We start from the raw sequence: 6,958 nt of genomic DNA, 5'->3' as shown, positions 1-6,958 counted from the left end.
AAAACAAGGGAAGAAATAGGGACTCTAATCAGGGGAAAAGATAAGGAACAGGTGTGGGAAGACTAAATGATTGATTAGGGGAATAGGAACAGCTGGGAGCAGGAACAGAACGATAGAGAGAAGAGAGAGAGGAAGGAAGAGAGAAAGAGGGGAACGAACCTAAAAGACCAGCAGGGGGAAAACGAACAGAGGGAAAAGCAAAATGACAAGACAAAATAAGACAAAACATGACACAAACAATGTAAAAAAAAACAATATATGTGTTTGAGTAAATAAAGCCTTACACAAACATGGTCTCTTTTTTGTTTTCTTGAGTAAGGCAGTTCCAAAATGCAGGTGTTTCAGCCTGCTGTCAATGAAGCATGATTTGTGCCACATTCAAAACAACTATTAACCTGGTGGACCACCTCGCCACCTTCCTGTTCAAGTTAGCCGAACACAACAATGTGAGTCCAAAAATGTATTGTATGCTGCTTCATAAATTATGTAATATGCCAGTGAGAAATGTATACCGTATCTAAGAAAGTGATACTAAATGTAGGTTGTGTAGTAAGATGTTTACCCCTCTTAATGTTGTCTACTGTTCTGACTGTTCTACTGTAGCCTATCACCTGTTTTAGAGAAATGTAACCATTGATTATTGTAAGAGCTTTCATTGTCTGCTTATATGCCCCTTTTATTTACCTATGGTTCTGACTTGGTGTACAGGGAGAGCACTGCAAGAATGTCCCATGTTCTGAATTCTGTTGCTTATCAAATAGTTATATTGACTAACGTTACGTCCGTCCTAGCTCGCTCATTGTCTTAATCGAAATTAAAGATTTCCTCTTATCTGCTTGTCGTCCCCTTATGCTATAGTTTGTTCATATCAATTGTCATTAGAAACCACATTTGTTTAAGCAAGTCAGCTTAATCAGCTATGTTTTTTTAAAGGCAGTAAATGAGACTGAATTAACTGTTTCGCTGCCAGACAAGGCTCTACTGATAGCCAGGTGTATCTGTGGAAAGATGTCGGGACTGCTGTTGGGACTCTGCTGTTGAACCAGCTTTATGTAGGCCCTAACAGTTTGTGGGAACCGTCTGTCACCGTTATAGTGCAATGATTGTATTGTTTTGTGTTGTGTTGTGTAGTGGCTTTGCTAGCATGCATTCCACTTCTTTTCTTTTTGCCCCACCAAGATTTACAGGCTAAAATTGGAACACTATGTACTAATTTACGTCAATGTATTATGGGGTCTAAAATTATTGACACCGTTGATAAAGATGAGCAAAAATGACTGTATGAAATAAATAATTCAAATAGTGAGTTATATTGTATGCTCAAAGAAATTGGGAAATTATATTATTTTATACGAATACAATTCCTCAGAGAAAAATATTTTGTTTTACAAGAAATGAAAACAAATTTCCAAAATGACTGACTCCACTGTTTTCAATACCTTTCAATAGCTTACCTTGCGAGGGTAATGGCACTGAGCCTTAATCTAAAATGTTGGAGAACACATTGGGAAGGATCTTAGACCACTCCTCCATACAGAATCCTTCCAGATCCGTTGATATTATTCAATTGTCCTTATGGACTGCCCTCTTCAATTCAAACCACTGTTTTCAGTTTTCATTGGGTTTCAGATTGGGCAAAATGTTGATTTTGTGATAACTGTTGATGTGTGCTAGAGGTTATTGTCTTGCCGGAAAATCCACTTGAGGCCAAGTTTCAGTCTCCTGGCAGAGGCATCCAGGTTTTTGGCAAAAAATGTCCTAGTACTGGGTGAAGTTGACCTTAACAAGGGCCCCAGGACCAGTGGAAGCAAAATTGCCCCATAACATCAAAGATCCGGCACCTTATTTTGCAGAAGGTATGGGGTTCTTTTCTGCTTATGCGTTCTCATTTCAACGCCAAACCCACCACTGGTGTAAGTGGCCAAAGAGGTCTATTTTCATGTCATCCAACAAATGTAAACGCTTGGAGTTTGCTAAACAGCATTGGCACTTGGATTGGAACCGGTGCTTTGATCAGATTACATTAAAAAGGTGTCAATAATTTCAAGCCCCATTTGTATCTGCGTCAATAAGGTAACCTTGAGATGCAGCAGTTTCAATGAGCCATGTTGTGATTTGTCAAGACTGTAGTCTGAAGTCTCAAAACTCAGGGACCCAGAGGGAACACTTCTGGTTTACCCAGGGGAGAAGCAATTAATCTTCATTAATACACTTATCATCCATATGCCCTGAAAATGTTCAGTATGAAAATTGTAAGCAATGGAAATTGCTTTGGATAAGGGCAGCTGCTCCTTAAATGAGTAATATAATGTCTGTCACAGAGTTCTAGTTGACGCTGTAACATGTCCATCCATGTTGTCCCTATCTGGGTTGGCTGCATACACTTCCACTGAATACTGATGTCCAGGGTTGTTCGGTGGAAATGTAGGCTCCTGTTAGTGTTTAAATACTGGAGAGTCGAGACCAAATCACAGGCGCTGGACAGAGTGGATTTCAGTTGTAACAAAAGGCAGTTTTAATGGTCAAAAGATATCTTGTCCTGCAGTTTTACGTGCACGGATCTAGTTCATATAACTCGGTAAGGAGTCAGGTGAAAAAGAGAACTTATACAAAGGTTACATTCATTTTTATACATAGAATAAAGTAGGTAGAGTCTTGTCGTGACGCCTTCTGAATGGTCCCGTAGGGTTGGAGGCGGACCCGCTCTAGCCAGAGTAGAAGCCCCCATTGGTGCACAGCAGTCTTCTGTTCTGGGCACCCGACCAGTAGAAGGGGTGAAGAGTGTTTATTCTAGGAGATGTTTGTGTCAGGGGTTCGTGAGGTAGAGGGGCAGTTTACTATGGCTGGGTGTATGTGTTCATGCGATGGAATGTCTTTGTTTCCTGGGGTCGTAAGACAACAAAGCTGAGGAGATAGTGTTAGGGGGGTAGTTTTATTGCTGGCTGTGTGAGCTAGTTCCTGTTTTAGCAGGGGTACATAAGATGACTTGAGTCAGGCTGATTAGCTTAGCGCTGTATAATATATGAGCTATGTGTATGAATATTTATATAACACTACTAAGTCCCGGCCACTGTCTATGGCACTGAGAGAGAAGGACTTTGTGGGTGAATCAGAAAACAAACATTTCCTGCAGCTGTCAGATCTTAAACTGACCCATTTTATTACTGGAGGAAAATAATCCTGCAGCAGGAGTTTTTGAAAATCTAAATAGATATTTTGAATCGCTGCCAGGGGGCAGATGGAAGCGGTGTTTGCTTACAACCCAGAACGGTACCTACATTGTACCTTTACTGCAGGACCATCAGATGAAGTAGCCTACAGCGCGTCTCGTGTTAATTCTTATGTGGGTTATAATAAATTGACATATTTGTAGGGGGGTAGATGTATTTTTTGTTAGGGAAAATCTATATATATTTTGGGATCAATTGTTTTATCATTAGTTCAAGGCAAGCAATAGATTGAATAAATGATTGGTGGCCTCAGTGCCTGTGGGGTCCAAACACGTACTGTATGCCAGAGTCGACATGGGTTCGAATCCGGCCCACTGTCCTTTGACTCCGCCTCCCGCTATCTTCCCCGTCTTTCCAACACTGTTCTATCTCTTCAATGAAAGCAAAAAAATTAAGAAATTATTTACGAAAATCATTGGGCAAATAACAGTTAGATTGTGAGCGCACATCCAACATTAAACATGATTAGTAATAATACAAGGTAATATAGGCTAAATTGATTCATGCACAGACCTACAGATGTAGGCTCTTAACTTGATCACACACTTTAGGCTTCTAAGTTATTAATTTACACTTTGAAATTTCAGACTTGATTGCCCGTATGAAAAATGTATCAACCCCTACAAAAATGTACATTAATTACAATCCACATAATAATTTACATTTCCTGTTGCTGCAGGATTATTTTCCTGCTGTAGCAAACTGGCTCAATTACGATCCCATGTCTGTAACAAGCAACAGTAGATGGCATGCTAACTGATTCCACGAATGAAAGAGAAAACAAACAAAGAAATAGAAAATAGACTCTATATGCTGTGCTTCAGGTCAGAGATTTTGAGGTGGAAATTATAAACTTCAAAGGACTTTAAGCCGCAAATTCTTTGCAATTTTGCCCTTTCACATTTGATTCAAGCACTGAATGAGTGGAGGAGTTCATACATCAGAAAGTAAAGTATTTTCTTAATTTATATAGTCAATTGCATTTATTTCAATGTAAAGTTAATAGTGTGATACTTTACACATCAAATAAAAGTGTCTCAGCTCAATCAAATAGTCTTTGGATAGGCTCAATTGCATAAACATCTTGACAGCTTTATGAAATGAAATATTAAAGCCTCACAGCAAGGACAACTTCAACTGCTGGCATCAAACTGAAAGTACAGTAGGCCTATGTTACTTTTGCCGTAGCATAACAGCTTAGCAATGGAAATCTCACGTATTGTAAGGGCCATCCTCACCAAAGACCATAACTACAGAGCATTCGGAAAGTACTCAGACCCCTTCCTCTTCTCCACATTTTGTTACATTACAGACTAATTCTAAAATTGATTAAATAAATAAAAAATCCTCATCAATCTGCACATTATACCCCATAATGTATAAACAAAACTCAAACAGAAATACCTTGTTTACATACAGTACCAAACAAAAGTTTGGACACACTTACTCATTCAAGGGTTTTTCTTTATTTTTACTATTTTATACATTGTAGACTATTTGTGAAGACATCAAACTATGTAATAACACATATGGAATCATGTATTAATCAAAAAAGGGGTTAATCCAAGCAAAATATATTATATATTTGAGATTCTTCAAAGTAGCCACCCATTGCCTTGATGACAGCTTTGCACACTCTTGGCATTCTCTCAACCAGCTTCATGAGGTAGTCACCTGGAATGCATTTCAATTAACAGGTATGCCTTGTTAAAAGTTAAAAGTTTAGATGTCTTCACTATTATTGTTCTACAAAGTAGAAAATAGTTTTAAAAAATAAAGAAAAACCCTTGAATGAGTAGGTGTGTCCAAACGTGACTGGTAATGTAAGTTTTCAGACCCTTTGCGTTGAGAGTCAAAATTCCATCGATTATCCTTGAGATGTTTCTACAACTTGACTGGAGTCCACCTGTGGCAAATTCAATTGATTGGACAGTATTTGGAAAGGCACACACCTGTCTATATATGATCCCTCTATATACGGTCCCACAACCAAGCAATGAGTTTGTAGGAATTGTCCGTAGAGCTCTGAGACAGGATTGTGTGAATGCACAGATATGGGGAAGGGTACCAAAACATTTAGGCAGCATTGAAGGTCCCCAAGAACACAGTATTCTCCAACATTCTTAAATGGAAGAAGTTTGGAACTAACAAGAATGAGCAATCGGGGAGAAGGGCCTTGGTCAGGGAGGTGAACAAGAACCCGATGGTCATTCTGACAGAGCTCCAGAGTTCCTCTGTGGAGATGGGAGAAACTTCCAGAATGACAACCATCTCTGCAGCACTCCACCAATCAAGGCTTTATGGTAGAGTGGCCAGACGGAAGCCACTCCTCAGTAAAAGCCACATAACAGCCCACTTGGAATCTCAGACCATGAGAAACAAGATTCTCTGGTCCAATGAAACCAAGATTGAACTCTTTGCCTGAATGCCAAGCGTCACGTCTGGAGGAAACCTGGCATCATCCCTATGATGAAGCATGGTGGTGGCAGCGTCGTGCTGGGGATGTTTTCATCCCTACGTTGATGCATGGTGCGGCAGGTAGCCTAGTGGTTAGAGTGTTGGGCCAGTAACCGAAAGGTTGCTAGATTGAATCCCTGAGCTGACAAGGTAAAAATCTGTTGTTCTGCCCCTGAACAAGGCGGTTAAACCACAGTTCCTAGGCCGTCATTGTAAATAAGAATTTCTTCTTAACTGACTTGCCTAGTTAAATAAAGGTTAAATAAAAAAATGTTTTTTAAAATTCTCTGCAGATCCTCTCAAGCTCTGTCAGGTTAGACGGGGAGCATCGCTGCACAACTATTTTCAGGTCTGTTTTTTTTATACATTTGAAAAAAAATCTTAAAAACAGTTTTTGCTTTGTCATCATGAGGTATTGTGTTTAGATTTATGAGGGGAAAATACGATTTAATCAATTTTAGAATGGGGCTGTAATGTAACAAAATGTGGAAAAAGTCAAGGGGTCAGAATACTTTCTGAATGCACTGTAAATTGACAGATTATCCACAGCCTGACTATAAAACATGGCATAGCATCCACACTGGAGGAAAGTTTATACTTCTAGAAGAGGCCTACATCTGTCAATCAACTGATGTCCCAAATGAGCTCATTAGCTCAGCCAGGGAAACGCAAACAGTAGCCTATAATCGGTTTTCACAACTTTAATTATGTGACAATGGATAGGCTGTATTTAAAATGTATTGGAATATATTCAAATAACAAGTGGCCTATTGCAACCATTGATGGCACTAGATTATTGCCAGCTGATGTCTCGTTAAACCATCAATATGTTCTAAATTCACACGCACAGCTGATCTCAATTGCAGCCATTATTGGTCACCTCATTACCTCATTACCGCCTTCTGGTTGCAATTATCATCATATCAACTTAGTCCTTTTCGAACAGACTAAGGACGATTTATCTATTTGAATAAAAGTATTTCCTGGCTTACCACAGCAAATCTACTCAATTTACCCAACACTTTGTATGAATAGAAACAAATGTTGGTGTAGCCTAATATTATTATTTTTATTTGTTTTCCTATTTATGTTATCCATCAAATTCAACTGTATTTAAAATACAAGTGTCTGGTATGGTCATTTATCAAGATCGGGGGTAAAATATACCTGGACTGTGCATATTTGAAATGTGTAACTAAGTCAAGTCAATCGGGGGGGTTTGAGTTATTTTTTGCCAGAAGGGTGACCTGGTAGACCTACATGTGCGTGCT

Source organism: Oncorhynchus gorbuscha, linkage group LG17, assembly GCF_021184085.1.
Source record: "Oncorhynchus gorbuscha isolate QuinsamMale2020 ecotype Even-year linkage group LG17, OgorEven_v1.0, whole genome shotgun sequence".
Lineage (NCBI taxonomy): Eukaryota > Metazoa > Chordata > Actinopteri > Salmoniformes > Salmonidae > Oncorhynchus > Oncorhynchus gorbuscha.
Note: the sequence above shows the minus strand (reverse complement) of the source record.